The sequence below is a fragment of the Mustela nivalis genome, assembly GCF_964662115.1.
Source record: "Mustela nivalis genome assembly, chromosome: 9".
Lineage (NCBI taxonomy): Eukaryota > Metazoa > Chordata > Mammalia > Carnivora > Mustelidae > Mustela > Mustela nivalis.
The window spans coordinates 12,314,127-12,337,714 of record NC_139028.1 but is presented as its reverse complement, the minus strand read 5'-3'; the positions used below and the strand labels follow the sequence as shown (position 1 = coordinate 12,337,714).

Sequence of the window (23,588 nt, the reverse complement as noted above, 5' to 3'; positions counted from 1 at the left end):
GAGAAGTGTGGGAGACATCAGAAGTTTCTTAGGATGCTTCTCCCTCTGACCTTCTCACCTCTCGTGCTCTCTCTCACTCTGTCTCTCTCAAATAGATAAATAAAATCTTTAAAAAGGGGAGGGGGCACCTAGGTGGCTCAGTGAATTAAAGCCTCTGCCTTTGGCTCAAGTCATTATCTCAGGGTCCTGGGATGGAGCCCGGCATCGGGCTCTCTGCTCAGCAGGGGCCTGCTTCCCCCCTCTCTCTGTCTGCCTCTCTGCCTACTTGTGATCTCTGTCTGTCAAATAAATAAGTAAAATCTTAAAAAAAAAAAAAAAGATGTGTTCATGAGGGTTATGCATCAGAACCTCTTCACATCCTTCAACAGATGAAAGCAGAGTGTTGAACTGAGAGCACAGTTACCATTCTAAAGAACTGTGCTTTGTCTTACTGCCCAGAGCATGAACCACAAAGGTCATCATTTCCATAGGGCTGCTCTTGGAACTTTTGTCTAACATCATGCACTGAGAGTCAGTACTCAGCTGAACCTTAGAGTGACGTCATTGCTTTGTTACCTGAGTTGAGAGCACATTTTTATACCCAGCTCAAGAGCACATTATTACCATGGCTAACAGACTTTATGATAATGGTAGAAAGGTGGGGAGTTGTGACAGAAACATAGATAGCTCTAGACACATTCTCATGGACATGCTGAAATCTGAGTTGTCAATGATCGTTTACTTGGGAATGGATGTGCCAGCTCCAGAACTAAACTTATATAGTGCTCTGTGAGTTCACTGAATTTAGAAAGTCTAAAGGAATCCTTTAAGAAACTGCAATGAAAACTATGTTTTATCCCAATGTCCACAGCTATCCAGTTTCTGAAGCAAGTAGACCTCTGCAGGTCCTCAGAGAAAGCCAGAGCAAGATGTGAATAACGCCAGCCTTAGCTGACCAGATCCTTATGCCAAAACTAGGCCCATAGGGACACAGTGATGGCCATATAGGCTGGTTTTAGAAACACTGGTAGGTTATTTGCCAGAAATAGAGAGTGATATGCCAAAGACTGAAGAGATGGACTTAGCGTTATGGTTAGTAAAAGTTCAAGGATGAACAGGATCAGCATGAGAAGGGTGTCTCCACTGTGAGATTTCTTATGGTTATCCAGAGCTGGCCTTATGTGCGAGTCAGCTTCAGAGATGATGACCATTGAGTGGTGTTTGTTAAACTCAGTGTGGTCCAGAGTTGGGGCCATACTGGACCTTCGCTGCAGTAGGGTTACAGATACTCCTTCATTTGGGATATGGATAGAGAAATGTATGTTCAAAGATTTTCTTTTCTTTTTTTTTTTTTTTAAAGATTTTATTTATTCATTTGCCAGAGAGAGAGAGTACAAGCAGGGACAACAGCAGCAGGCAGAGGTAGGAACAGACTCCCCACTGAGCAGGGAGCCCAAAGTGGGGCTTGATCTCAGGACCCTGGGATCATGACCTGAGTTGAAGGCAGATGCTTAACCAACAGGGCCAGCCAGGCATCCTCAAAGACTTTCTAAACATTAAGATAATTATGAGATAAAATTAGTAGTGGAGACTCTCCTACTAGCTCCATCAGAATATTCCCAGGGTAAACTTTGGTGTGGGTTCAGTTGATTGTCAGTGAAAATTAACACCTGCTGGGATCATCATGAGAAGAAACCAGAGAATGAATCCAAGATTCATAATAAATAAAGGCCAGGAAGGCAGAACCCACATAAGAAGACTATGTGGAGTTAAGCAATAGGATGTTCTCGCTCCCTCACCTCTGCGGGGTCTGGTCAACTCTACATGTTGGCAGTAGGTGATGACCTCTGCATGGAAGAGTGTGGAAAACAAGGAATGTTTTTTTGTGAAGAGTCATGTTTAAAATCTTATGTGGTGTCCATTCTAATTTGCATTAATGCTTCCTCCTATTTAGTATATATCAACAGAAATTGCACTGTGAAATCCTAAAAATAGAATTTCAAAATGAAATCCTGAAATTTCTAAAAAATGAGTGCAGCCCCCAGTTCTGTGTAGTACCTACACACACAAGCTTTGGTTAGCTGTAAGAATCTGCGGCAAGTCTCTCTGAGCCTTAGTTTCTTCCTCTGTGAGCTGGAGATAATAATGCCCATCTCACACGTGGTGGTTAATACACACATACACAGGCATTTATAGACACACATATATGTATAATGCATCTCACACAATAAAGTGCTGAGGGAATGGTATTCTAATGGTGCTCCTGTTGTATTGCATATTTGTGGACATAATAGCAGTGACGACATTGACCATACACTAAAGGAGAGCTCAAAAATAGCAAATATTACATTTCTTCTGAAAAAACAAGATTGGGGGGGGGCACCTGGGTGGCTCAGTGGGTTAAAGCCTCTGCCTTCAGCTGAGGTCATGATCTCAAGATCCTGGGATCGAGCCCCGTGTCAGGCTCTCTGCTCAGTGAGGAGCCTGCTTCTTCCTCTCTCTCTGCCTGCCTCTCTGCCTACTTGTGATCTCTCTCTCTCTCTCTCTATTCAAATTAATAAATAAAATCTTAAAAAAAAAACAAAAAGAACAAACAAGATTGGGGGATGGCATGAGTGTGAGTGTGAGTGTGAGTGTGAGGGACCGGTGTGGATGAATGGGGATTGTGGTGTGTTGGAGATACGACAACGCAAACTTGGACAAGCTGGGCCTGGAACGGGACCTTAGAGGCAGGTGTCGTCCACTGAGTCATGAATGCCAGGATGTGGGGAGGAGTCGGAAACTGAAGACAGAGGACCGTATTCGGTCAAGAAGTGTCCACGTAGAGAAAAGAGAGAGATGGCGGACTGGAGCTTCATGGCGCTCCCTGGTGGCACACGTTGGCCCTTCCCTCCCAGCACCCACGTCTCTGGCTTGGACTTTGGGCTCCCTCAAATTTTGGCCAACTCACAGGTGGAATCTCACAGGAATCCCTGGACGTGAATCCCTGGACGTCCAGAATGTATTCTGGACGTGAATTTTTCCTAAATCTAGTTTCTGTGTTTAGTCTAGTGAGGTATTCTTCAGTTTCTATGAGGTACAACTCAACTTCACATCTCTCCCTGTGGCCGTGTGTGTCCTTGTTATGCATGGACAGAACACACGCGTGTGTGCAGACGTAAGACATGTGAACACCCACATGTGTACTATTCTGTCATTTCTGGTATTTCTGGCATTTCCGGCATTCTGGCATTTCTGGTGAAAGAGTGTGGGGCGTGTCCGGTTCACATCTGGAAACAGGGAGTACTTCAATGAAGGTCTTTCTGTTACGCTGTGGTCACAGCAGAAGCAAAATGGGGTGTCAGGGCCAGGGATAAAGCAGGGAACAAGGAGCAGATGCCTCACAGTGCGCAGTGCTCAGCAGTATTGTTGCAGTAAGCGGGTGGTTCCGTTCTGAAAAGTGGCATTTTATAGTTGTAAAGAGTCATAAAATGTGAAGTTTTTAAAAGAATTGTCCACTTGCTATAGGACTCTGGGTACAAGTTTGCATTTTCATTTAATGATTCTGCTTTTTGGGGGAGAGAGTGGTCGAACCTGACAGATCTATTTCCCCGAGTGGTTGAGGTTAAGAGGAAAAGCTTTCAGTCCTGTCCTGAGACGTCAGCAGAGTGAGCTGTGTCACTTGTCCAGTTTGTCTCACGCTGTGAACTTTCTTCCACCTTTCTTTGTTAGAAAAGGCAACCAAATCTTTTAATTTTGCAGCATTTTTAAATGAGTTCCCTCCAGATCCATACCAAAGCAGCAGAGGAAATCGTACATGTTTTGCAAAAGAAATAGAAGTAAAAACGCTATGAAAGTATGGCTTAAACTGATCTAACTTGAGGCTTTCAAAGTCTGTATCTCTGGAAAGACTTCCATTCTCCTCTCCTTTCCAACCCTCATTGCTGTAACGCTTCTTAACATGACTGTATGACAAAGGACTATCCCAGCACCACTGGTTTAAACATCTGCGCTCTACGTGCGTAAATACTAAGGCAGCCGGTGGGAGTTCAAGAGCTCACGGTGGTGTTTTGGCTCAGAAAGGGAGGTCTGAAACCCACTGACCCTGCTCAGATAAGAGGCACGACCGTCATCATCAACATTAACACTTAGTGAGTGCTTCCTGCATGTTATGGCCCATGCCAAGCATTTTCACGTGGTATTTCTTTTTTTAATAATTTATTTATTTATTTGAAAGAGACAGCGATAGTGAGAGAGAGCATGAACAGGAAGGAGGGGGAGAAGCAGACTCCCCGCTGAGCAGGGAGCCCGATGCGGGGCTTGATCCTGGGACCCCTTCATAGGGTCACGAGCTGTGCCAACATTCAAGTTCGTGCCACTCTGCACTGGGAGACCGTGTGTTCTCTCTGTATGTTCTTGAATATTATTGTATGTTGCTGTGCATTATTGGAGTTGTGGGCTGTTCCTCCCACCCCGGAGAAGAACAGCATAATTCTTAATCCTAGAGGACAGAAAAGTGAGTTGTGGTAACATGTTTCCACCTAGAATCTGAAGGGAGTTTGTATTATCTTGGGATGTTCTGATTTGGAAGTGAAAATGATCCCATCTACCCTTTTCCTAATAGGCAGGGTGCTGGTTAGTGTTTCACCATTTTCTAGCAGCCTCCGAAGCTGTCACTCAGAAGAAAGACTATACTTTGGGTGTAAATGCTATAATGAGTTCCTGTAATAAATTCTCTGTGGGTTTATTTGGGACAAACCTAATATAAGTTCGGTTCTCTGTTGTTAACGGACAAAGTCTAGAACATCTCTCATGTTTGTTTTCCTCACAATGACAAATGCTAGGATTTTTAATTTACACACTTCACTTCAGCAGAGTTCTTGGTGTAAGACTCTTGAACCTTGAGGGGCGCCTGGGTGGCTCGGTCTGTTAAATGTCTGCCTTTGGCTTAAGTTGTGATCCCAGGGTCCTGGGATAAGTCCCACATCAGGCTCCCTGCTCAGCGGGGAGTCAACTTCTCCTTCTCCCTCTGTTCCTTCCCCCGCTTTCCCAGGTTGTGCTCTGACTCACAGGTGTGCGCCCTCTCTTCCTCCCAGAAAAATAAACAAAATCTTTAAAACAAAACAAAAAACTAAAAAAAAAAAAAAAAAAAAAAAGACTCTTGCACCTTGAGTTGACTGGAGGCATGCGGCAAGTGTGTTCTTATAACTCTTCTGCTCACATTTCCCAGTTAGCTATCTGAATTTTGGATTTTTTTGCCTTTCATGTTAAGCAAAATGTCTACACACTGCTCCAACAACATTCATTGTCTTTTGAAACTAAGAATAGGCAATAAATAGCCGGGCATTTTAATTAGACACTTGCCTCCATGTGCCTTTCAGCAACCATCTAGCAGCACTGAAGAATAGACGGTGGTCTGCTCAGACTTCAGACATCCCCATCTCTGACTGCGTCGCAACAGACACCGCCAGCACGCAGAACGAGAAAGATTTCGTTCCTTTTTTCCTAAGCCATTCCTTGCTCCTCTTCCCTACAGCAACTCCCACCCACACAGTGGTTTTCTGTCCCTTCAGCCGTGTACTGATGCTCGTCAGCAGACTACCTGCGATCTTAACACACAGTCATTGTCTACAATGTTGCTCTTAGAAAAGGAGAAAATGGCATTCCGATTAGCCCAGCCTCTCCCTCTTTCTTTTCTCCCACACCTGCAGGTGGGTGCTCAGGGGTCTGGGTTTGGACTGCCCGCCAAAGAAACTGGGACAGGTGATGCTGGCCTGCCTTGGAGCAGGGCGCTGGATAGAGGAGTTCACAGGCCAACGCCTTGGGCCAACCTCTGTCGAACCTGGGCAGACAGTTAATTGGACTGTTGATCTAAGAAGGCTAAGCTGAGTCAGAGACTCAGTGTGGGAGACAATAGTGGGAAAACCAGCAAGACCAGGGAAACAAGGTAATTGCTAGAGAGTTTGAATGAAGCAAGTGGGCGGGGGGCCAGATTCAGGGTTATTGCCTATTCTTAGTTTCAAAAAAAATTAATATAGGGTTATATTAATTAGGGAGATAGTCAAGATGTGATTCCTGTCCTCAGATAAGCTCAGATAACCAGTCAACTGCAATTTGGGGTGGCATATGTAAGAACAGAGGTATGCACAAGGTACTGTGAAGGAAATTAAACTACTTGAGGTTGATGGGAAAAGGAAGACAGGGACTATACAACAGGGAAGAAGATGTGGGAATTGAGCTTTAAACATGAATGAGATTTAAATAAGCAGAAAACAAGTGAGAACATTCCAGAAAGAGACAACCTAATGCAAATTCACCAAGTTGTCCTATAGCAAATGGAAGTGGCCAGGATTTCAAAATAGCGGTAACCCAAGGTGAGAAGGAGATATGATACTGGTGAGGTAAGGAGCCAGGATGTAATGGGACCTCCATTCTGTATTCTTAAGTTATTCCAGACTCACAATTCAGATTTTAAGGCAGGGTAGAGAGAGGATCAGATTTGTTTAGAAAAACCGCTCTGGCACCCGTGTGGAGGATGCCTCAGAAGGACCTGACATAAGAGAAGGGGGTTAATTTATAGGCCTTTGCAATGTAGTCTGTTCAAGAGATGAAAAGGACCTGACCCAAGGAAGGGGCAGTGGTAGGTAAAAGATATATTTGAGAAGAACTTCAGAAATAGAATTTTGGAAACAGATTAGAGATGGGTACCAGATTTCAGAGTGGTGGAAGGAACACAGGAAGAGAGAGAAAAGGGGACAGGGGAGATAAACCAAATGACTTTGATTTTAGATTTTCTGAATTCTGAGAGCTCTAGAACATTCAGGAAGAGAGTTCCAAAAACAGAATAGACTCCAGGAGAGTAGTAATCCTGTAGATGGCTCACCTAGATTCACATGAGTTCAATTTACATGATAGAACATGAGATTAATTTGCACGATATATGAATATGCATGAGATGCAAATATATGAGCTAAACTTAAATTAGGTAAATCACCTGGATTTACACAACACGTGGAGCGTTACACACTCATGGATGGTAGCTGAAACTGGGGCCTGGATCAGCTTACCCAGACTGAAGTGGAATAAATCTGGACTTGTAATGTAGAGCACAATGACTGTGGTCAAGACTGTATTGTATATTTGAGAGCTGCTAAGCTCTCATCACTAGGGGGGAAAAGCTTGTATCTACGAGAGGTGATAGGTATTAACTAGGGGTAATCATTTTATAATTCGTACTACCTATATCAAATCATTACATTGTATACTTAAAGCTACACAATGTTATATACCAATTACATCTCAATGAAACTGGAAAAAATAAAAAAGCAAAGCCCAAGGACAAAGCCATGGAGAGCACTAATTCAAGGGGACATTAGGGGATATTGTTTTAAAAGCAAATTGCTGTGGAAATTTAGACCAGTGGCGTTCAGTACTGCCGAACATACTCGGGACTAAGTGAAGGGTGCCGAGCCTTGTAGGTTTGACAGCAGTCATCGTCGAGCCTCCCTGTGGAGGGTCAGTTTTGGGTTTGGGGTGAATGAGGGGTGAAGAAATTGAGACCGTGATTATTCCATTTTTCTAGAAGCTTGACTTTGAAGGGAAAGAAAAAAAAAGATTTATAATAACTAGATGAGATAGGCAAGTCATGGATTATCTTGATATGACGGATGGTCAGTGAAAGCTCTTCGAGGTAGTGATTTGCCCAGGGTCGGCCACGGGTCAGGAACAGAAACAAAATGAAATTCCCGGTCTTGGATTGTGAATTCAGACTTCCTTCTTCTCGCCCACCCAAGTGATTGTAAGATCATCCCGTGTGGTGGACATGACCATCATGTCAGTGTAAACGAGACCATGGCGTATCTCCTCCAAAAGCTAAGTGTTATGTTGGAGAAGGGGTAGGGAAAGGGAAGAATTATTTTCCCTGTTTGCCTGAACTTGTGAAATGTGCACAGGAAAACTTCATTTTAAGCCTCATTTGGCCTGTTTCCTCGGCTGGCTGTGAATATTCCGACAGCCAACTCCTGTTTTCCTCCTTAGCTATGGCCCTGACAGCCTGGTGCGCCTACTGTGATTTTAATTCGTTACCCGACCAAGGATGATAAAAAATAAATTGCATTCCCAAGTACACCCATATTGCAGGTCAATTACTTAACTGCCTGAAATCCTTTGTCATTTGGTCAACATGCATCAGATAGATTCTTTCTTCCTTGATCGAAGCTATGCATATAATTGAGGGTTTTCTTTGTGGAGATTAAGGCAACTGTCCTTGCAGTGATCCACGGGCTGTTGGAATATGAACAGCCATCTGCAGTGACACGGATTATGTAATATTCCTTGTCTTCGTGTAAAGATAAGCCTCCCTCCCATGCAAGATTGAGGAAACCAGGTTCTATTCTGAACTCAAACACTCTGAACTTGAGTCAGCAACCCTTGGCCCTCCTCACCAAGGACATAGAGTCCTAGAAGCAGAATCAGAAGCAGTGCTTTGCAATGCTTGGAGTCCAAGCTCACCTGGAGGGTGGTATCGATCTTAGAACGGATTAAGTCAGTAGAGTGTACTCACATGCCTTGTCAATGAGCCTGGCCTATGAATGGACTTTTTGTCCTAGTAATTCAAACCCAAATATCTGTTCCTAAGTAGATTTGCGTCCTCTTCTAAGAAGCAGCGAGTTAAAGAATGGGTATTTCATGAAATAGATGGGAAGCTTCTTAAGAGTGGGAATCCTCAGGTGCTGGGTGGCTCAGTGGGTTGGGCCGCTGCCTTCAGCTCAGGTCATGATCTCAGGGTCCTGAGATTGAGCCCCTCATTGGGCTCTCTGCTCAGCAAGAACCCTGTTTCCCCTTTCTCTCTCTGCCTGCCTTTCTGCCTGCTTGTGATCTCTCCCTCTCTGTCAAATAAATAAATAAAATCTTCAAAAAAAAAAAAAAGAGTGGGAATCCTGTCTCATACTTATTTCATAAGAATTAAAGTAAAATCAGTATGTGTAATAATTGTTACATCCCATAGATTAATAAGTGTTATGAGCTGATACGTACTATTCAGCATATAACCATGCCCAGTGAATGACTGCCGATTGATTTCATCCCATTCTAAATACCTTAGCAAATTAACTGCAGATTTTAAGTTGAATTAATGTCCTCTCTGGAATACTAATGACTCCGGAGAAAGCTGCCCGCGGAGTTTGTTGACTGCAGAGCTATTCTGAGTTTGATACATCTGGGAAGAACCAACAAAAAGATGGCAGTTTCCCTTCGACATTTTCCTTCTCTTTTTTTTTTTTGCCTGTTAGTTGGACCTACTATCTAGTGACATCGATCACCATGGGAGGAATAGGTTTATATAAAGTAGATATTTGTGGACTTTGTTTGACTCCATTATTAAATGGCTTTATAAAAATAAGAGCTTAGCGATGGCAATGTCTTCTCCTCCTCTTCTGTACTCTGAAGTTCACGCCTAGCCTGTCTTCTCCCATCCCTTTGCATCCCTGCAAGTTAGGGGGAAGTGCACCTGAGATTAAAAGGCCCTAAGGGGGGGCGGGGCACCTGGGGGGCTCAGTCAGTTAAGCCTCAGACTCATGATTTCCCATCAGGTCCTGATCTTGGGTTGTGAGATTGAGCCCCGAGTCCAGCTCCACACTGAGTGTGGTATCTGCTTATGACTCTCTCTCTCTGCCCCTACCCCCACTCATACACACACACTCTCAACTAACTAAATAAATAAAATCTTAAAAAAAACCCAAAAAGCCCTAAGTGGAGCCCATTGAGAGTTGGTGATTTTTTTTTTTTTTTTTAATGAGAGCATAGGTTTTTTCTTGAGCAGGAAGGAGCCCTTCCTGCATCCTCTGTTCTGTGTGAAGTATGCCCTGGGCTTGACAGGGTCACAGCCCAGCCTGCTGGCCCAACTGAGGCTTTGGCGGAGCAAACAGACCTAAAGTTCAAGTGGATGTGGGACAGGAGCCCCCTCTGGAGAGGAGCCCGTTGGCTGCTCTCAGAGTGAAAGCCCCTCAGTGTCCTTCCTAAGTTCCTAACTGGGTTACAGCTCTGCTGAAAACTCCGTAAGCTGCACATCCAGACAAGGAATACTGATTGACCAAGCATACTCACAGATCTCACTGGGTGGCTTGGCTTGAATCCTGATTTCCATTCATTGCTAAGGAAATGCAGGGAAGCTGTAGCTTTGAATCAGTGGCAGCTTTTGCCATCTGTAATAGTGAAGGGTACTGCTATTTTAATGAACAAATCCAAACGATGATATTCAAACCTTAGTTTGGCCAGAAGGGCATGGAGCTAGCACTGTACCTGACATATACTAAGTGCTCAAAAAATACCCATCCGTTGAATAAAGAGTGAATATCTTGCTCACTCTGCCATCGCTCCCTCCTACCCCCCACCCCCTCCCACCACCCCCCTGCCGGATTTTTAACCTGGGAAGAAATAAATGCACTTGAGTGTCATCCTCATGACTTTTGTGACTCTTTATACAAATTTATTTTGAGGGGGGCTCTACCTAGTCAGAAAGTATTAAAAGATGGAAGTATTCATTCTACTTATTCCCCAGTCTGTATAATTAGTTCATAAGTCAATTCAATACATGGAGCAAAGGTAGAAAAGAATTTTTATTTATTTTTCATCTTTCAAATTTATTTTTTTAAGACTATTTATTTATTTATTTGAGAGAGAGAGGGTGAACCAAGCAGGGGGAGGGGCAGAGGGAGAAGCAGACACCCCAGTGAGCAGGGAGCCCAGTATGGGGCTCAATCCCAGGACCTTGGGATTGTGACCTGAGCTGAAGGCAGATGCTTAACTGACTGAGCCACCCAGATGCCCCAGAAAAGAATTTTTTTTTAAAGATTTTTATTTATTTATTGAGAGAGAGGTAGTGAGAGAGAGCATGAGCGAGGAGAAATCAGAGGGAGAAGCAGACTCCCCATGGAGCTGGGAGCCCGATGCGGGACTCGATCCCAGGACTCCCGGATCATGACCTGAGCGGAAGGCAGTCGTCCAACCAACTGAGCCACCCAGGCATCCCCCCAGAAAAGAATTTTTAATACTAACTGTTTTAAATCATGCATACCTGGGATCTGTATATATTGATGTATAAATTGTGGTTAAATTATGGTATATTTCTCTTATGGAGTGCTAAACTGCTGTTAAAAATGATAGTTTAGAGCTGTGTCTATTGACATGGATTAATGTTCATGATATTTTGTTATAAGGAAGAGGCAGTTTGATTATAATCCTTTATGACTTGGCATAAGTGTTATTTCTTGGACTGTTCTTTCCTTGTGATTACCTCTTACCCCACTGTGTCTCCTCAGGGTGAATGCCAGTTTCCTTCTCATTATTCTTTTAACCAGTGCTTATCGAGCACCAGCTGTGTGCCTTGTGCAAGTCTCCATTCTTGCCCTGGTATGTTTTAGTGGTCTGTTTGTGGGTCTGCTCTCCCCACCGAAATGGGAGTTCCTTGAAGGAGGACATGGTTTTGTCTTTGATTCCAGAGACATTTTGGTATTTGATAAGTGCAGACTAAGTGAATGAGAGGAAAAAGGAAATTAAGTAACAGAAAGTGAGAACACCACCAACATAAAACAAGAGCATGCTGTTAGAGAAAAGAGGTTTCTAGGGAAAAACGGATATTACACACCATGAGAACCCTGTTGAATCACTTGGATTTCTGTAATCCAGAAGAAATGGTTGTGACTCCTTATAAGTGGATATATGTTATAATATGTCCATAACTAATATGTATAATTATATATATGTGTATTCCCCACTGTTCCAGTACACGTATATGATGTATTCAGCATGTAAATTCAAATGTGCATATGAAAATGTGCGTATGTATGTAACTTCCATGTTTATGGGGCTTTCTTTTCGACAAGCTATAGCCTCACCAGCCATTTCCCCCTCTATCACTAGATTGCCTGGCCAAGAAAAAGAAAGGTGTTAGAGCCTAATATTCTTAACATTTTGTAGTCTTTCTGGAATTGTTGAAGATAAATATATTTATTTCATGGAAACTTATTACCTCAGTGTGTCATGTCATGTCTGCTGTCTCAGGATTTCAAAGTCAGGAACAAATCAGTCTCCAGGTAGTGATAATCTAAATCCAGAAAACTGCCAAAGGGGGCAGCCGTGATTTACCCATACAGCTTACTGAAAAAATTCAGACACCCGGACTAACATTGCCTCTCTGTTCCTTCAACTGCCTTTTCCCCTCTCTGAGTCCTCATTCTTGATCTGAGGAGAGATATGTGAGGGGGAAGGCTGCCTTTGGGAAGTGTGACAAGGAACTGGTATTTTTCCCCCCAAGACCTTCTGTGTAGAGACACTGGGTGGTGGCGTCTGTCCCTATGGTGAAGGGAGTAAGGTCCTGGTAGAAATGCTTGTGAAGATGAGGGAGGTGACGGGAAGAAAGGGAGACGGGTGATATCCCCTAGTTGGGACTTTGCCTACTCTCCTGTCGGGGGGGGGCTGCTAGTTTGTCTCTGTGTTACCACAGCATGGGGGAAAGAGAAAGGAGGAGAGGGCATCCCCCTGGCGAGGGGACTGCCGGACAAAGATGCGGCTGAAGCTGCTGCCCTGCCTGGACATGTGCAGGCTGAGTCCCACGTGGACTTACGGTGTCCCAGGTGTGTCCGCATCCCCAGATGAGGCCTGGAGCCGCCGCGGGGGGGGCCCCTCCCTCACTGAGCAGGGCAGGTGGGACAGACCACCCGCCCACAGCCCACATTCTGGGTCCTAGAAAAGTGGCCCTGGATGCCTGTCGAGAGAGCTGAGAACTTTCTCCGCCAAGGAAGATGACATGACAGTTCCTCTCTCTTCCTCTTCGCTACCCTGACTGAAGCGGGCGTGTAGGGAAGGAGGTGAGAGGCAGGCATGATCCATCCTCCCCAAGGTGAATTGGAAGTAGGACTGGGGAGGGGACCTCGTCCAGGAAGAGCTTTGAATCCAGTGGGAAATTGAAGTTCAAACATTAATAGGGCCGATTCCTAGACATTTTTGAAATGTCTCCCCTGAGACAGTTTTGGAAGGCAAAGTGACTAAAGTGTTGCAGAACCTAGTCAGGAGGAAAGACGGGTCTGACCCAGTATCACTGGGAGGCAACTGTAAGGAAAAACGGTTTCTCTTTTTAATCCCAGGCATTGAGACCCCTCACCAGTAAACTGGCTACACCATCTGATGTCCCATCTCCTGGGAAGCCGCCCTGATTTTTGGAGGGAGCCACTCTTTTCCCGAGCTGATCTTAGCAACAGTTGTTAGTGGGTGACAAGCTCTGCTTTTCAGGGGACTGTATTAAAAAGGTGCTCATTAGCCATTGATATCTAATGTGAATGTCTTTTTGTTTTTAATGTGAATTTTTTTTAGTGTAACTTTGTTTAGGGGGGGATGGGCAGAGGGAGAGAGAGAATCCCGAGCAGGCTCCATGCCCAGCACAGAGCCCGATGCGGGGCTCAATCTCATGATCGTGAGATCATGACCTGAGCCACCCGGGCACCCCCATTTAGAGCTCTTTTTATTTCAGGAAACTCTGGAGGTTGTAATGATGCAACACACGCCTGTTCTTCTCACACATTCTAGAGACGTCAATTAAAGCCATGCATGGTGCTCCCAGCACGCTCAGCAAAGGCACGGGGAACGTGGCTGCCACTGGGTTGACAGGACAGTTTCCAAAACGGTGAGTTTTTGAGAGCTTCTGTCAGGCAGATGGAGCTGGGGGCAGGGCTCATGGGCAAAGAGTGCTCTGAAGCCTTCCCTTCTCCCTCGCCTCTCTCCTCCGCCAGACCATGTAGATCCCTGCTCTTTCCTGTAGTGAAGAAAGTAACATGAAAATGACCTCATACCGTACCAGCTTTTGTTTGGGCCGAACTGAGAAAGGCACGGGGAGAAAGCAGCTTCCTCCTTCCCTAAGACCCACTGCAGCTTTCCTCTCTCCTCCTGGATGAAGTCTTAGGTAAATCCGCTAGCCCTGTCAAGTCATTTTCAGGTATTCACGAGTAATTCCATTTTTCAGGTATAAAAAGAGCAGACAGTTTAACATGGAACTTTGAGTCTCTGGCCAGACTGGGAGGCCGGCAGGAGAGAGATCATGGGGGTGCTTTAGTTCTGTTCCGCATCCCTCCTCCCCGCCCCGCCTGCGCCCTGGATTTGCTAACTTGTGTCCGAGCTGCCGTATCTGGAGCAGGAAAGAAGAGAGAGGAAAGAAGCAGAGTAAAACAAAACCACGACAGAAACCCTTACCGTGAGCTGGTGTCAGGTTCGTCTCAATCAATTGTGCAGGGACGGGCGATAGGTAAGAATACGTTCTAATGAACACTAGGAAGGAAATTATGGGGGGTCTGGAGGCAGCTAGGGCTGGAGGAGAGTAATAAGGGGACCTAATTTGGGGGTTGGGGCATCAGAAAATGCTTCTCTGGGGAAATTCTGTGATGGCTCAGATCTGGCTTGGGGGGACACCATAGAGTGTCCCAGCCAGATGGACTGTATCAGTTTTGTTGACCTCTCTAATAAATACCCAGCTTGGAAGCTTAAAACAGTAGCCTTTCTTTCATCATCTGGAAGCTGAGTGGTATTGGCAGGGCTGTCCTCTTCCCTCCACAGATTCGAGGGAGAGAATCCTTCCTTTTTCTTTTCCATCTTTTGGTGGCTCCAGGCCTTCCTCAGCCTGCGGTTCCGTCACTCAGTCTCTGCCTCTGTCTCTCACCATCCTCTCCTTTTCTTACTTGTCTGTCTCAGAAGGATGCTGATCATTGGATTTAGGGCTCACACAGATGATCCAGGACGATCTCCTCTCATGATTCTTAATTCTATCTGCAAAGGCCCTTTTTCCAAATAAGGTCACATTCATAGGTTCCAGAAGTTAGGCCATGGACACATCCTTTTTTTTAATTTAACTTATTTATTTGACAGAGATAACCAGAGCAGAGAGGCACGCAGAGGGGTGGGGGAGCAGGCTCCCCGCTGAGCAGAGAGCCCGATGTGGGGCTCGATCCCAGGACCCTGAGATCATGACGGGAGCCAAAGGCAGAGGCTTAACCCACTGAGCCACCCAGATGCCCCATGGACACATCATTTTGGGGGAAACCAATCAACTCACTATAGGGCCAAGTCCACGGGGTTCTCTGCCCTCTGCCCTGTACTCGCAGGGTGGCCCATCTCTGTGTCACTCCCTTAACATGCCAAGTGTCATTAGAATTGCTGTCTTCGGATTTGGAGTAGTTCTGTGCCTCGGGAGTAGACTTTGATGGGGACAAGGACTTTGTCTTTGTTGGTTTTGCATCCCACCCCCACCTCCAGCATCTAATACATGGACTTGAAACACTTGAACTCAGCTGCAGATTCACTATCCTGACCATTGCAACTATTGGAGGACAAAGCAGTGGAAATGACAATTGGAATCTAAAATTAATAAGTGTCACAAGTGAATGAGATTGCTCATCTGTAGGAATCTTTTCGGAAGGAGATGGTTTGGATGAGTGTTTCTGATAAGACTAGGGAGCTCTTAGCTCCTAGCCAGGGACCTCAGGGGCTCCCCCAGGCCCCCCAAAAGAAGCCATTAATTTATGATGTGACTCACAAAAGATAGGCAGTTATCTTGGAAAGAGTGACGTGCCTATCTGGAGGGTACGTTGTAGCGACAGAAGTCTTCGGCAGCTGCTAACAAACATGGAAAAAGCAAGTGTTTGGGAAGAATCTGTGATTGCTAATCTGTCACTGTCACAAACACAGGGACACTGTGTGTGGTGGACGTGCGTTTTCCACACACATTCAAGCCACCCTACCCGGCGGGCTCGGGGCAGCGTCCAGAACTCGGGCAGGTTTCTTTGTTTGGAGTCACACCCTTCTGGCGACAAGTTGGTATCCCAGGTAATGTGACAGCTGGAGGTGAGGTGAGGGTCAGGGGCGGAGGAAGAGCTGTGCCCTGAGCAGTGGGCGTGAGTGCGCCAGTCACCAGGGAGGTCTACTTTCCATCCAAACGGAACTGGCTCTCATGGTGAGGTCTTGTGCTGGCGTGTGACTGACCTCAGGAGAGCACAGCGAGCAGAACTGGCCGCCCCGGGGACCAGATCCTCATCTCTCAATTGTCCCTCTGGGAGGAGGCCCAGCTCTGGGCATCCCGCCTCCCTCCTGTCAGCCCCTAAGGTTTGTGGTTCAGGAGGCGGGGGAGGGGGGAGCAGGGCAGGGTTGGGGGAAGCAGCAGCCCTCGAGAAGGGTCTAGCTGGATGACAGACCCTGCTGCTGAGGAAAGCAGGCATCAGGTGTGGCAGAAGGAAAGAGAAACGCCTCAGGAACATGGACGCAGTGTTGTAAATAGAAGGATGTACGGAGCTAAGGTTTCTGATGTTGCTTGAATGACAGAACATTCCTTCCTACAAGCACACATGTCCTCCGCAGAAAAATCCAGACCAGAACGAGATGGCGACCTGGAGGCCAGACTCACAGATAAGCATAGCAGACGGCCTGATTGCCAGGTCGGCTTGAATTTTCCTAAGCTAGATGCCTTAGCTCTGCTGGGCCCTAGCAGCAATAAGGAAACGCTCCTAGGTTTACAGTTACATTTCATCCACTTAAAAAGCCTGGGAGGAATGTGAGGAGAAGGAAGGAAGACGCGCTGGGCTCCATCCCAGCCCCTCGGCCTGGAAGCAGATGCATGTTCGACTGCAGACTTTGTTTTTTCCCCCAATTAGTCTCCAAATGAGTAACTCACAATTTCCATTTGCATGGTTCATTTTGTTTCCCAGGGAAGTAAATGATTATTTCTTAGTTCCAAGAATGTCTTTTCAAGGACGCCAGAGACCAGTAGCATTCTCATCCATTAAAAGTGAAAAACTTTTGCTTACAGTAGTAAAAACCAAACCTTTTAGATTGGGATTCCAAGTCACTTGTCTTTCCCCTCCCAGCAGCCCTGGGGTATATAGATAGGTTGGTCCCATGTCTCTTGGGAAGACAGGTGGGGCAGCCAAGGGTCCCCATCTCTGAGGACATCTCACCCACGGGCTGTCACCCCACAGACCTGTGAGGGGGTCTGGTGTGCTGAGCTCTGCTCATCGAGGAAGAGGCTGGGCAAGGCATCTACCATAGGAAATATACAGAGTGGAAGACAAGAAAGCCAGTTGGAAGGTGGAAAAAGCCACAGGTGAAGAAGAGCTGAATTATGTTAGGGGCAAAGCATTAGCCTGAAGATTCAGGAGGGGCTGGGGGAACCGCATCCTTCATCCTAGACTGTCTTCCGATGTAGAGGCCAACAAGTCCTCCGCCTGAGGTCTCATCACTTCTCCTGGTCCCACCTGTCCAGGTCCATTCCTGTTGAAGAGCTCTGCATTCAAGGTTGTCCCTTGGGCTCCGATGTTCTTCGTATTTGTTCATTTGTAACCAAGAGTGGGATTTACCAGCCTGGGTACCCAGGGCGTTCATGGGCAGAACGGGTTCCGTGGAAGTTTCCAAAGAGCGCAGGACTCTCTTCCTCCGTCTCCCCGGTCATGCCTTCCCTGGGCCTCCTCTGCTGGCTGCCTTTATCCTCGCGCTGATGGCAGCGTGGCTCCCCGGAGTTCCTGGGGGGCACGTGCTTCTGCTGGAGGGGATTTCCCTTTCCTCCAGTGGCTGAAATGAGTCCCTGGTGCTCACGTGGATTTGACAACTTGGGTCCTGGACCAGTCCCTGTGACTGGGGCTGGGCCAGTCCCACCTTCGCTCCCTGGGAATTGTGGTAACTTCTCTCTTCGCTTGGCTCCCGTTCATTGCAGGCTCTTACTGGCCTAACACCATCAGTGGAGTCCCGGGCAATGACAACAAGTCGAAAGTTCTTCCTCTTGTCCTTGTGTGATCTGACCCATGCCGGTTTCCCGGATCGTGTCTTGGCCCTTGGCCCTCCCTTTGCGCTCTATCCACACTGACTTCAGTTCCTCCCAAGGTCTGAAATCTTTCCCACCTCAAGGGCATCACCCAGGCCCCTGGGTCACAGTCTGATTGGAACTTTGTTTACCCACTCTTGCCTCTAGCTATCAGTGACATAAAGTTACAATTGAAAACAAGGGCAGCATTTGAAGGAAAAGAGGATGGAGGGAAAACAAGCAGGGAGGGGACCTAATTTAGGTTGGAGAGGGGCAGGAAGGAGCTTTCAGAAAAGGCCCTTCTGGGTGCCTGGGTGGCTCAGTGGGTTAAGCCGCTGCCTTCGGCTCAGGTCATGATCCCAGGGTCCTGGGATCGAGGCCCGCATCGGGCTCTCTGCTCAGCAGGGAGCCTGCTTCCTCCTCTCTCTCTGCCTGCTTGTGATCTCTGTCAAATAAATAAATAAAATCTTTAAAAAAAAAAAAAGAAAGAAAAGGCCCTTCTAAGCTGATAAATGAAGGGCGAGCACCTCCCATTCGTTCCATACCTGTTTCTCCTGCTCAGCCGTGCTCTGTGACAACAAGACCCACCCTTAGGTGGTTCACAGCCTTCCCTGTAGTGCACAGGACGCTGCTGGCTGGTGGACATGCAAAGTGTGTGTATGGATTGCCTGATACTCTGAACACCTCCCGAGGTCAGTGTTGTTCCCATATATCAGTGAGAACAGCACAGAACGGTAAGGCTGCTGGCCCGGTGTCAGCTGGACTTTGGTCTAGGAGGTGGCCTGGCCAGGGTTAGAAGCAAGGCCAGGGCTCTTCCCTCCTCCCTCCGGGGTCCCCTATAGGGAAGCTAGGTGGGTCTGTGCTCTAGGTCAAAGAGGCTAAGAACACTCTGGCCTCCCATCAAACTGGACACTGTTCCCATCATGTCCTGAATGTTCCCACTCCCGCCTCTCTGCCCCATTTTGTTCTACTGGACACTTCCCCTCTTGCTGCGTCTGTCCAGATCTTACTCACTGCTCAGAGCTGCCTCAGATATGCCTTTTAGGCTCTGTTGGCCCTTTTGCTGTGATGCTACCATCTACTTTGTGTTAGGGTTTTTTATACCTGTCTCTCTCCTGTCTTAATTCCCTCCTTGAGAGGGGACATATCCTCTCTGTGTCTGCAATCCTTAGAGCACTTAGCATAGTGCCTTACGTACAGCCAGCACTCTTTACAAGTGATAAACCTTGAGTCGGAAGCCTTCCATGGTGCTCTCTTCTGTAGATGCCTTTCTAAGACCATGTGCATCATGGCGCCTCCCTGCTTACGAATGTGAACTAGAAAACCCCACGTGACCTCTGGACGTGCCCCTCTGCTGACCAGGCAAGTCATTTAAGCTCTCAAGGTTTCTTATTTTTGTTTTTAAAGCTTGGAACCTATGAGATAGTATATGTAAATAGAAATATAAGGCTATTGTGAAGTTTGACCATTGCCTCTTGAGGGTCCTGGAGCTGTTGGCTCGTCAAACACGTTGATAAACCAAGTTCTTGTTCCGACTGGCTCCTCACAGTGTTTTCCTCGCTCCTGCTCTTCAGCATCTAAGTGAATGTGTGGCTAATGGTGAGATAAATATGGGGGAAATAATAATAATAATAATAAAGAATTCCATTCTTTTTTAAAATTTTATTTATTTATTTGAGAGAGAGAGAGAGATCACAAGCAGGCAGAGAGGCAGGCAGAGAGAGAGGCGAAAGCGGGCTCCCCGCTGAGCAGAGAGCCTGATGCGGGGCTCGATCCCAGGACCCTGAGATCATGACCTGGGCCAAAGGCAGAGGCTCAACCCACTGAGCCACCCAGGCGCCCCAAGAATTCCATTTTTAACACTATAATAATCTTATACCAAATTCTCTCATGATCCAATTATTCCATTCTTGGTCATTAGGTTATAAACCAAGAAGCCAGACTAGATGGAGCCAGACCACCCATTTCTCAAGCTTGTCTGTTGGCAGAAAGCCCACCACGCGTGCGCACACACACTCACACACACACACACACACACACACACCCATCATCACCATCATCATCAACAACATCGTTATCATCATTAGGAATGGTCCGTGTGAATTCCTGGTGACCAGTTGCTCAGGAAGTAGGCTAGGGCTGCCGTGGTGGACTGTATATTCTATGGCTTTCTTCCTCTGGGGACCTCTGTGCCTCCGGGATGGCAAGGCTGTGGCCCAGAAAGAAGCTTTCCTTTGCCTCTGCAAAAAGCAGTCTCCTTTCACTGGCCGCATGTGATGCCTGACTGGAAAGTGTCCTGACTGTAGTCACGTCATCATGCTGGAGGCAGCTGTGAACATCATCAACCCCATAAAGGCAGTGTGATGACATGTATCACACTGACGCCCCGCGGGGAACCATCTGACCAGTTCTATTCATGAACAGAAATAAAGCTGTGCAGATTACTGCCATTCATTTTACGGGCCTTTGTTGTACTTGGCCATCAGAAAAGAAAGAAATCTCAAGTGAAACTTCCTGTAATATTGAGTTGGAATGACTCATACCCTTGCCTAACTGTTATTAAGCTTTTTGGTGGAATTCTCTCTGGTCCTAATAGAAGTTTATAGAACCTTCACCCTCAAATGCAATAAACCTGTCACCAAGAAGGACGCACTTTGCCCCAGAGGGCACAGCCTGACGTTGGAACACTTGTAATACACATAGGACTGATATTCTACAGAAGAGGCAAGGGGCTGGGGTCATTCCAGTGTCCGCTCCAACGAGCACAGAGGCCACTGTCTAAGGGGAGGCCTGGCCTACAGCGCAGTGAAGGACGGGGAGGGATGGAAGTCAAGGCCACCCCACACCTGGAGGTGCCTGCAAACTGTTATGCACTCACTTATCCAGTCTGCCCTTTCCCCTGCGCCTCCCCCAGACTTGATCACCAATGGTCTGGATACCCCAAAGAACATTTTATTAGGGGAGTCTGGACAGATATACCCCTGGAAGCTAATAAATGGTAACTGTAAATCTTATCTCAAAAGTACTACCCATTGGGCGCCTGGGTGGCTCAGTGGGTTAAGCCGCTGCCTTCGGCTCAGGTCATGATCTCAGCGTCCTGGGATCGAGTCCCACGTCGGGCTCTGCTCGGCAGGGGGCCTGCTTCTCTACCTGCCTCTCTGTCTACTTGTGGTTTCTCTCTGTCAAATAAATAAATAAAATCTTTAAAAAAAAAAAAAAGTACTACCCACTCATTGTAGGACATTTATTTGATAGAGATAACCAAAAAGAAAAGAAATTAAAGTCATCTGGTGACTCTACCACCCATCAGAAACGCCGTCTGCATATCCGTTAGGTCCCCGCTCTGCACAGTCATATGATTTCTTTTTAAAACATAGGCAGATCCGATCCATATGGTTTTGAAACCTGCTGTTCACATGATACAGCATGAACACATTTCCCATTACTTGGAATCATAAAAAATTGTAATGCATGCGAGAGTATTCCATTTTTAGCAATGCATAAATGTGTACCTTGGAAACCTTCTATTATTAAGCAGTTAGGTTGTTTTAAACTTCCATGTAAGTAATGGAAATCATTATTTAAAACCTTTTCCAAGTTGGATCAGGATAGTAACATTTTTAAAATTTGAATTTATTTTAAACCATGAGATTGTACAGATTGTCATGTTTTTGTAGCCACTTAAATGTTTCTTTTGTGATTTCCCCATTTACTATATTTATATTGATGTGTTCATTTTTTTGAATTGATTTCTAGAGATTTATACTCTGATAAAGATATCTGTATTTTACACACAAACACACATATATTATACCTGCATATCGTAACTATTATAAATGTTGCAATTTATATTCTGTTATTTATTTATTTATTAATATATATTGTATTATTTGTTTAAGGTCTGGGATTCATCAGTCTTACACAATTCACAATACTCTCCATTGCATATGCCCTTCCCAATGTCCATCACTCATCCACCCTATCCCAAACCAAAAGAGATTTAGAGTCTCTTTTGGTTTGTCTCCCTCTCTGGTTTCATCTTGTTTCATTTTTCCCTCGCTTCTCCTATGATCTGTCTTGTTTCTCAAATTCCTCATATCAGTGAGATCATATGATAATTGATTTGTTTCACTTAGCATAATACCCTCTAGTTCCATCTGCCTTGTTGAAAATGGCAAGATTTTGGGTTATTTGATAGCTGCATAATATCACATTGTATATATATACCACATCTTCTTCATCCATTCATCTGTTTGTGGACATCTGGGCTCTTTCCATAGTTCGGCTATTGTGGACATTGCTGCTGTACACATCAGGGTGCAGGTGCCCCTTTGGATCACTACATTTGTATCTTTAGGGTAAATACCCAGTAGTGCAATTGCTGAGTCATAGGGTAGCTCTATTTTCAGCTTTTTGAGGAACATCCATGCTGTTTTCCAGAGTGGCTGCACCAGCTTGCATTCCCACCAACAGTGTAGGAGGGTTCCCCTTTCTCTGCATCCTCGCCAACACCTGTTGTTTCCTGACCAATTTTAGCCATTCTGACTGGTGTGAGGTGGTATCTCACTGTGGTTTTGATTTGTATTTCCCTGTGGCCGAGAGATGTTGAGCATTTTTTTCATGTGTCTATTGGCCATTTGGATGTCTTCTTTGGAGAAGTATCTGATCATGTCTTCTGCCCATTTCTTGATTGGATTATTTTTCTTTCGGTGTTGAGTTTGATAAGTTCTTTCTAGATTTTGGATACTAGCCCTTTATCTGATAAGTCATTTGGAAATATCTTCTCCCATTCTCTTGGTTGTCTTTTGGGTTTTTTTGACTGTTTCCTTTGCTGTGCAGAAACTTTTGATCTTGATAAACTCCCAATAGTTCATTTTCACTTTTGTTTCCCTTGCCTTTGGCGATGTTTCTAGGAAGAAGTTGGTGCAGCTGAAGTCGAAGAGGTTGCTGCCGGTGTTGTCCTCAAGGATTTTGATGGATTCCTGTCTCACATTGAGGTCTTTCATCCATTTGGAGTCTATTTTTGTGTGTGATGTAAGGAAATGGTCCAGTTTCATTCTTTAGCATGTGGCTATCCAATTTCCCCAACACCATTTGTTGAAGAGACAGTCTTTTTTCTATTGGACATTCTTTCCTGGTTTGTTGAAGATTAGTTGACCATTGAGTTAAAGGTCCATTTCTGGGCTCTCTATTCTACTCCATTGACCTATGTGTCTGTTTTGTGGCAGTATCATACCATTTTGATGATTACAGATTTGTAATAGAGCTTAAGTCTGGAATTGTGATGCCACCAACTTTGCTTTTCTTTCTCAACATTCCTCTAGCTATTTGGGGTCTTTTCTGGTTCCATATAGATTTTAAGATTATTTGTTTCATTTCTGTGGAAAAAAGCTGGTAGGGGTTGCATTAAACATGTAGATTGCTCTAGGTAGCATAGACATTTTCACAATATTTGTTCTTCCAATCCATGAGCATGGAACATTTTTCCATTTCTTTGTGTCTTCTTCAATTTCTTTCATGAGTACTTTATAGTTTTCTGAGTACAGGTTCTTTGCCTCTTTGGTTAGTTTTATTCCTACGTATCTTATGGTTTTGGGTGCAGTTGGATATGGAATTGACTTCTTAATTTCTCTTTCTTTTGTCCTGCTGTTGGTGTATAGAAATGCAACTGATTTCTGTGCATTGATTTTATATCCTGACACTTTACTGAATTCCTGTATGAGTTCTAGCAGTTTTGGAGTGGAGTCTTTTGGGTTTTCCATATAAAGTATCATATCGTCTACAAAGAATGAGAGTTTGA

The 23,588-nt window shown here is 45.5% G+C and overlaps 1 long non-coding RNA gene across 1 annotated transcript; it reads left to right on the top strand.

Annotated features, from left to right (window-relative positions):
• The first annotated feature begins 13,237 nt into the window (after nucleotides 1–13,237).
• Nucleotides 13,238–19,152, top strand: LOC309840579. The gene is made up of 4 exons (XR_014298671.1): nucleotides 13,238–13,262; nucleotides 13,484–13,636; nucleotides 13,973–14,251; nucleotides 19,052–19,152. It is a non-coding gene; the product is annotated as an uncharacterized lncRNA (long non-coding RNA).
• Nucleotides 19,153–23,588: the final 4,436 nt, after the last annotated feature.